An 8807-nucleotide genomic window follows, 5' to 3' on the forward strand; every position below is an offset into this window, starting at 1 on the left:
CAAAAAAGTTAGACGGGCTAATTCATGTACTATCAATTTACCATAAAATAAGATGGACTAGCATTTTAGGCTATATTGACTTATATTTCATACACGTACATCTTTCAACTATTTTTTATAATCTTATTCTCGATTGATCTTGCATTTTTCATCAAATGTTGGGACAAACTCAGCAGCCTTCGTGTTTGAGAGGAAACGTAAAAGTCAAAATAATAATTGCAAGTGAAAGATTAGTTAGTCTACCAATGTTGACTATTTTGTTAAACATGATAAGTAGTTCCAGAAGGTGTTCTAATATAAGATAAAAATTGGTGAGGAGTCACAAGTAATGCTGACGAGGAGTAATTGCCTGTTTCAGGATGCATGCGACTGCGTTTATTTCATATTGACTAAAGATACCTTTTTTTTTATGGATAAAATGGTTGAGAATAATGGCTAGATAGATTGATATGTTTAATTAAAGTGTTTAATATAATATTTATTTATATATTAATTATTATCTTTATACAAATAATTTTTTACGTAAGTAGTCATTTTATTTAATTTCATGCGTTTAAAAGTGTTTAAAATCAAAGTATGATTTAGCAGCGATTTTTTAAGAGTTTTGCGTAGGTTTTACATTGTCGTTAAACAACTCTGCAACAATTGGCGAATCGCCATCTTTTAAGACGCTGTCAAAGAGTTTTGAAACGATTTTTAGTAGGTGAATGCTACTATGTCCTTTCTAAAATAAAGAGTAAATTATTCCTGTGATATATATAGTGTTTATAATTATAATTAAGTTGAATATTAACCATAATAATTAGGTATATGTTTTTTACTTTTTTTTTTCTCTCTTATGATTATTTAAATTTAGTTTAGCATCATCAGTTTGGTGGTAGCAGTGGCTGTCACCGCGGTAAACTCACAAACCCATCAACAATGTGCATACGTATTCAGCTCGTTACACATGGCAACATTTGTGCTATTGAGGTACAGAAAATTTCTGCTACATAGACACAATTCCTTTCCAATCTCAGCATACACCCATTGCGCCTCCTCCACCCTCTTCTGTATGGTGATAACATCCTCGGAGTTCACTATCCGCAAAATTTTTGTCCCGTAAAAGTGATTAAATTCTTGTGCATAATTGTCACCTCATCTTGCAAATCCTATTGTTTGCAATTTAATTCGACTTGATCTCCACCTCATCGACAACAATGTTTTTAATCTCATAAGAATCCGAATCTACCATCCCTTGAAACTTGTATTTGACATCATCAACAACAATGTCTTTAATTGTGTTTATGACCTGTCTGAAGAATCTTTTCAAATGTCTTTAATTATGACTTCTATCATCACGGACCATAAGCTCTCCTCTATCTTCAAGTGCATCAATTGCATTCGTAAAGATCTCTTCCACTTCATAAAACTCATCTGGTGAATCACTTTCAATATATATATCACAAGGGATAATTTATCCTTTATTTTAGAGAGAGTATGATAGAATTCACCTTTTTAGTAATTACTCTTATAACACTAAACATGTAATTGGGTTATGGTAATTTATAACTGCTGCTATTTTTTTATTGGTTTATAACTGACATTTTTTTAGATAAATTGGAAAATAATTTTGAGTGATATTAGGTAGTCAAAGAATAATTACAATATAGAAATATCACGTAAAAATTTTTATTCTCTTGATAAGCAAGTGACATACACTTTCTTATCATTTATTCTCCTTATCACCTACCATTTTGCTGCATGCTTGGAGTCATTAATGTTCGTTCCAAAATCAATTTCAATTTCTTCCAAATCAAATCCTTAACATCTCTCAATCACATTATTATCCATTAAAATGCAATAATTCTCTGTAAAAATTATGGAAGTAAATTAAAAAATTTTAACAACTTCTACTGTATAATTTATATTTTACATATAGACTATTAAAAAATAAAATATAAAATATAAACAAAAATTAAAAAATAAATTTTTAAAAATAATTATTAACTCGTCATATTAAAATCAATAAATAAGCATACATATGAATATTAAATAAAAATATTAAAATAATTAAAATCATGACCTATTAGTACACATATGAGATAATTTGAAAAATACAATAAGACGTATAGTTTAAAATTTGATAATATTAATTATAAAAATTTATTAATTATAGACATCATATGTATGAAATTATGAATATTATGAGTATAAAATTATGGATGTTATTAATATGAAATTATAGATGTTATGTGTATAAATTTATGGATGTTGAGTAAATTTATTAATTGAATAAATTAATTTAAAAATTTGACATTTTTTTAAATTCAATTATGATAAAATTTAAAAATATATGTGTTAACTTTATAGTTACTTATGCAATAACTAAAAAATGATATGTGTATGAATGTAATATCTAATAAACATGAATTTAATTTTTAGATGTTAGTTGTATGTAATTATGGATGTTATGTATATATAAACATATGAATGTTATGTGTATGAACTTAGTTAGTACAATATAATTATTTTTTTTCTCAAAGATAGATATTATTTTATTATTATAAAATAATAATATTTCCATAAGGAAGTACAAAAGAAGTTGGGTATTCTCAATTATCACCAAATGTGATTGGAAGACAAATAGTTTAAGAAAGAGTAAAGTAAGAATAGAGAGAAATTATTAGCATTCATCAGGTATGGCTATTGAGTTCATGCATTAGACTGCTGGCTTCTTGCACTATCTCCGGCGCTGGGCTTATTAGCTTCTCAAAGACACACCTATTCCTCGCTTTCCAAGTGCTCCAACACATGGCCGCGATGAAGAGGATCTTTTGTCTACCTTCGATTTGAGCCGCTGTCCAAGATAAGGCTCGTTGCCACCAATTGATGAAGGTCTCCTCTTCTCTCTGTCATAAGTCAGGGGTTATTAAGCTTAGACTCTAGATTATTAAAGGCAGAGGGCATTAGATAAAGGCATGAGAAAGTGATTCATCTTTCAGCATGCATCTTAGGTAAGTGGTGGGGGGTGGATGCAAACTGGCTATGGATTTGTTGCAAAACCGGAAGCTTTTCATAAAGACTCTTCCATAAAAAAATCTTAATTTTATGAGGTAATTTCAATTCTCAAATGCTATTCCATACTCTGTTGTTCTGTATATTCTGAGGCATCAATGAAGTAGGAGAATGAAAGAACACATAAGCAACTTTGTATCCTGACCCAACTTCGTATATACCAAATTTTGTCCAGCACCAATTAACTTCATCCTCCTCCTCTGTTGGTTTGATGGAAAAAAATTTATTGCATATATCAATTGGAAAAATTGACTCAATCAGGTTTCTGTTCCATCTTCTATCAGGATTTAGTAGCGCATTAACATAATACACTTGCAGATTCGGTGGGATTGTCACTGCAGCTTGAGGGACATTAAAGGACAATAGTGGTGGGAGCCAGAGATCATGGAAGATGCGGACATTAGCACCAGAGCCTATTTTCCATAACAAGCCTTTCTCAATCACCTTGCGGCCTTCAAGAACACTTCTCCAACCCCACGATGGGATGCTTCCTATCTCTGCATGTAAGAAATCTGTATATCTGAAATATTTTAGCTTTGAACATTCTTGACAGTGTAGAATTAGGGTATTTCATTAGACGCTAACATTGCTTGCCCAATAAGGCCAAATTTTGTGCCCTTAGATCTTTGATCCCCAACCCTCCATCTTTCTTCGGTCTCGTCATTGTGTCCCATTTAATCCAAACCATTCTTCGTTCTGTGCCTTTTTGACCCCACCAAAATTGTGAGAGTATGCTATGAATCTCAGTAAACAGCGTGTCCGAGAGCTTGAAACAAGAGAGTGTGTAAATAGGAATCGCTTCCCCCACCGCTCTCAATAGTGTGTGCCTGCCACCTGAGGACAATAAACTTCTTTTCCAACCCATAATCCTCTTCTGAACTTTATCCTTGATAGCTCCAAAGGTTGCTTTCTTTGATTTCTGAACTATGGAGGGCAGCCCCAAGTATTTGTCTTGGGCTCCGATATGTTCAATATTTAGTGTCTGCGCAATTGCTAGTCTTCTGTTCTAAGGTGTGTTGTGACTGAAAAAGATGGCCGACTTGTTCAAATTGACTTTTTACCCACTGAAGCCCTCATATAGATCTCTAGCAATTACAAAATGCTTTGGCTTGTATTAGGTGAGCCCTTGCAAAAAAGGATTGAATCATCAGCAAACAAAATGTGATTAACTGTTTGGCATATCCGATTAACTTGAACTCCTTAAATTAATCTGTTTTGCTCTGCCTTGTATAGTAAGAAGGAAAGCCCTTCCGCACAAAAAAGAAATAGATATAGAGATAGGGGGTCACCCTGTCGGATGCCCCTATTTGGCCTAAAGTAGCCAAAAGGTTGCCCTTCCACAACAACAGAGTAAGAAACAGTCGTTACCAATTTCTTAGTCCAGTTAATCCATCTAGCATCAAAGCCCAGCTTTTCCATGATGTATCATAAGAAGTGCCATTCAACCCTATCATAAGCCTTGCTCATATCTAATTTAATAGCCATCTCATGATCTGCTCCACTTCTCTTATTTTTCAAATAGTACATACATTTGTGGGCAATTAGAATATTATCTGAAATGAGTCTACCTTTGAGAAAAGTACTCTGATTTGGGCTTATAATTTTATTCATAATACCTTGTAGTCGGTGCACCATAACTTTAGAAATAATTTTATACATAACTGAGGACAAGCTAATCGGTCGTACCTGAGTCATGTCACTGGCATCTGACACCTTTGGAATCAAACAAAGTTGAGTATGGTTGAAGCTTTTTAAAATTTTGTCACTGTGAAAGAAACTGCGCACTACCTTAAAAACGTCACCTCCAACTATATCCCAGAAAAAGCAATGTTCTGAAAACCAATTCGGACCAGCCGATCGAACCAGTCGAACTGCAAACCGGACACAAAAATGATTCGGCCAATCAGTAAAACCGCAAAATCTAAAAACTGGAATTGAACCGGTGAATCGGCCGGTTTTTTGGCTGGGCAGCAAAACGCCGCTGTTTCCGCCTTTGAAACCCTAAATTTGAAAACAAATCCCTAATTGCCTTCTTCTCATTCATCGAGCTTCACTGAAGCTGCTTCAGAGGTGAAGTGAACTGAGAACTGAGAACGCCTCACTCTCACACGGGTCGAGCCACTGCCGTCGAGCCACCGCCGTCAATCCTTCGAACAGCCACCTAATCGCGCAGCAGCCGTCGTTCCTTCGACCAGTCACCTGCGTCGTTCCTTCGACCAGTCGTCCCTTCGAAGGTGCTCCAGTCTCCACCACTGCTTGGTCAATCGGCGTCACTGTCTCTCACTCTCCCTATTGCATGTTCTGTTTGAAGCCTTGAAGGTGCTTTCGAAGATCCAGAGTTCCAGGTATTTTTTTTTTAGTTATGATTGTTTGATTCCTGATGAGTTTGATTGAGTATTTCTTTGATTTTGTGAAGCTCTGTGACATGATGAACTCTGAAACTGTGAACTTTGAAACTGTGAAGAACTGATTACTGAAACTGAACTGATTCCTGATGAGTTTGATTGAGTATTTTTTTAGTTATTTTATTTTTCTTTGAACTGATTACTGAAACTGAACTGATTTTGCTTTGTTTACTGATTATTGAAACTGAACTAATTTTGCTTTGTTTATTGAACTGGATTTTGTTGTTTGCTGAATAATTGTGAATAATTTTGAATAATTTTGGATGTTGTTTGTTATGAACTTGAGAGTTGAGATTATTGGGTTGGATTGCTGGTAATGTTTAGATATGGATGAAAGTATCAACCTTTTACTTCTGTTATGTTTTTACTCTGTTGTCTTTAATATTTTTTGTTTTATTGTGATTTTTTGTTCTTGAACTTGTTAATTTGATAATTTGCTAAATTATTGGGTTGCTGTTGTCTTAATTTGCTAAATTGTTAGGTTGTTGTGATTTAATTTGTTGGATTTTTTTATTCAAATTTTGTTGTTGTTTATTTGGTATACTATTATTGTTCTTTAGATTATTGGCTTGCTATGTTTTCTTTTTTAATTGTTAATTTGTTGATTTTTTAAATTGTTATTGTGATTCTTGGGTTACTTCATCCCTGAGGAGGAGAAAGCCAAGGAGTTATTCGAACACACACACAAGGCGTTGCTGAGAGTGCATTGGAGAAGCTTCACAAGTTTGCCGAAACAATGCTGATGGAGATCCTGAATAGGAAGAAAGATGGTTTCGATAGGAATCGTCTGGAACTTTCTCATCTGACCGTTGCTACTAAAAATTTCTTTGATAATATGGTGACACAATTGGAGGATAGAGGGCTTAATGATGTGAATGTGAAGAGTTATGGTGAAAGCTCAAGCTCCTGCTCATTGTCTTCTTGGCCTCGAGGTGTGGTGAGGGATGGGATGACAGAGATTGGTCTCCGGAAATGCGGTTATTGCGGTTACTACAACCTTGCCAGCACTCTAGAGTGTCCCTGCATTGAGAAGAGATACAAATACCAGTGCTGGATCTATTCTCATGATCCTCGTGTCATTTGGTGTCCATTGTGTATGGTTAATTAACATCTATTCAATTACTCAAACCATTTTCCTTTTGCTAGCACTTGGTTTTTTTATTCCAATCTTGCTCTTGTTAATTTATTAAATTATTGCTATTGTGATTCTTGTTGTTGAGATTGTTCTTGCTAGTGAGTAGTATTAATTTGGATTTGTTAAAATTTGTTAGACTATAACTATATTTGGTGTGTTTATAATAGAGGAATAGAGAAATGGGCAGCTAGCATTGTTTCACTGATTGTTGTTTCAATTCTGCCTCTTCTCTGCTGCAAGAAGCTCACCCTCTCACTAATTCAATCTTCCTTCTTAATTGTTGTGAATTTGCTTGTTTTATTGATGGTTGAATTATTCACTCTATACTTTATACTTCCCTTAATTCAATATAATTGTTGAGTTTGCCTGTATGTATATGATATCAGTTTATTTATATTTATTATTTTATTATAAAACAGTTTTTTCGGTTCAATCATGGTCAAACCGGTTGAACCTATAAACCAGTGAACCAGTAGTTAGAACGGTTCGATGATCGGTTCGGTTTTCAGAACTTTGAAAAAAAGTGAAAAAACTTAGCTGTAAACCCGTCATCACCAGGAGCACTCTGAGCATGAACACTATATTCTCGAAAAATTATAAATGCACATAAAAAAATTAAATAAGTTTATTACCATACCTCATCAAAGCTAGTGTAGTTTTTCATATTTTCGAAAATTGATTGACTGACAACAACTTCGTCGGGTAAGTCCATCTGTTGTTCAAATTCTTCAACACCTTCTACCATAGGTATCGTATTAAGGTCAAATTCAAATGACATACTATTTGTAATGATAAAGATGATTTCTTGTAAAATTTCTTGACCTATTCTAATTGTGCTTGCAATGGTATTAGAGTTATGAATTTTGAATAAAAATAATTGAATTAACGGAAACAAAATCATATTAGGATAGGTTTCAAGTTTTGTATCTTTGCATTGAATGATGATAAATGACTTAACAAAAAAAGAAAATCAATTACAATTAATTCATTTAATATAAATTATCATTACCATTTTTTATAATTATTATTAATCTTTATTGTATTCTTAAATATAAAAATTAAATTATAAAAAGAAATGTTAAGTATTGATTACAAGAATGTCTAATCGTAAGGAATATGGTATTATAATTAATGTCATTAATAAGTGAGGCCGATAAGAATATGATAAGTAAATTGATAGGAGAGTGAGATAAAAAATAAAACTGTTGTTAAGTTATATAAATGAAGTAGAAAGTTAGGCTAATTATGGTTGAAAATTTTTTGTTACCAAACTTTTTTCAATAATTTTAGCCATCACACACTCATAAATACTAGTACTTCGCACCCACATACATATTTAAAGATACTATTTATTATTTCAGAATTGCTATATATCCAAGTATTTTTTTTATCCAAGTTTATCTAAATAGGTCCAATACCAACAAAAAGCACTCTCATTAAAAGAGCGTCATTACACGCGCTTTTTCTTCTTCTCCTTCTCCGATTCTCCCTCGCACTTCTTCTTCTTCTTCTCTCCCGTACTTCTTCTTGTTGTTGTTTCAAATTCACGCATACGTTCTCCTTCTTCTTCTTCGCGCACGCAGATTCTTCTTTTTTTCCTCCTCCTCCTCCTCCTCCTCCTCCTCCTCCTCTTTTGTTATCATCATCACCAACAACACCAATATTTTGCTAACATCTTTATTGGTTTTGATTTTTTCTGGTGTCATCATTAAATAATTTTAATTTATTTTAGTTTATTTGTGAATTAATTTTAGTTTATTTGTGTGTTAATTTCAGTTCACTTGTGAATAAAGAATTTGGTCAATACTTATCAGCAGCATCAAGTGAATCGAAATTAACACACAAATGAACCAACAATCAACACACAAATGAATCGAAATAAATTAAGAAATGAACCGAAATTATTTAATGATGACAGCAGAGAAAATTATAACTAATAAAGACGTTTGCAAAATGTTGGTGTTATTGGTGATGACGATAAAGAAAAAGAAGGAGGAGAAGAGGAGAAAAAAGAGGAGGAGAAAAAAAAGGAAAAAGAAAAAGTCTGCATGTGTTTTGTTGGAAAAAAAAAGAAAAAGAAAGAAGTGGAGAAAAAGAAGGAGGAGAAGAAGAAGAAAAGAAGAAGAACCTTCAAAAATTTAAAAAAAAAAAAAAAAGAAGAAATACGAGGAGGAGGAGAAGAAAAAAAAAATAAAAAAAAAAAGAAGAAG

Source organism: Arachis ipaensis, chromosome B06, assembly GCF_000816755.2.
Source record: "Arachis ipaensis cultivar K30076 chromosome B06, Araip1.1, whole genome shotgun sequence".
NCBI lineage: Eukaryota > Viridiplantae > Streptophyta > Magnoliopsida > Fabales > Fabaceae > Arachis > Arachis ipaensis.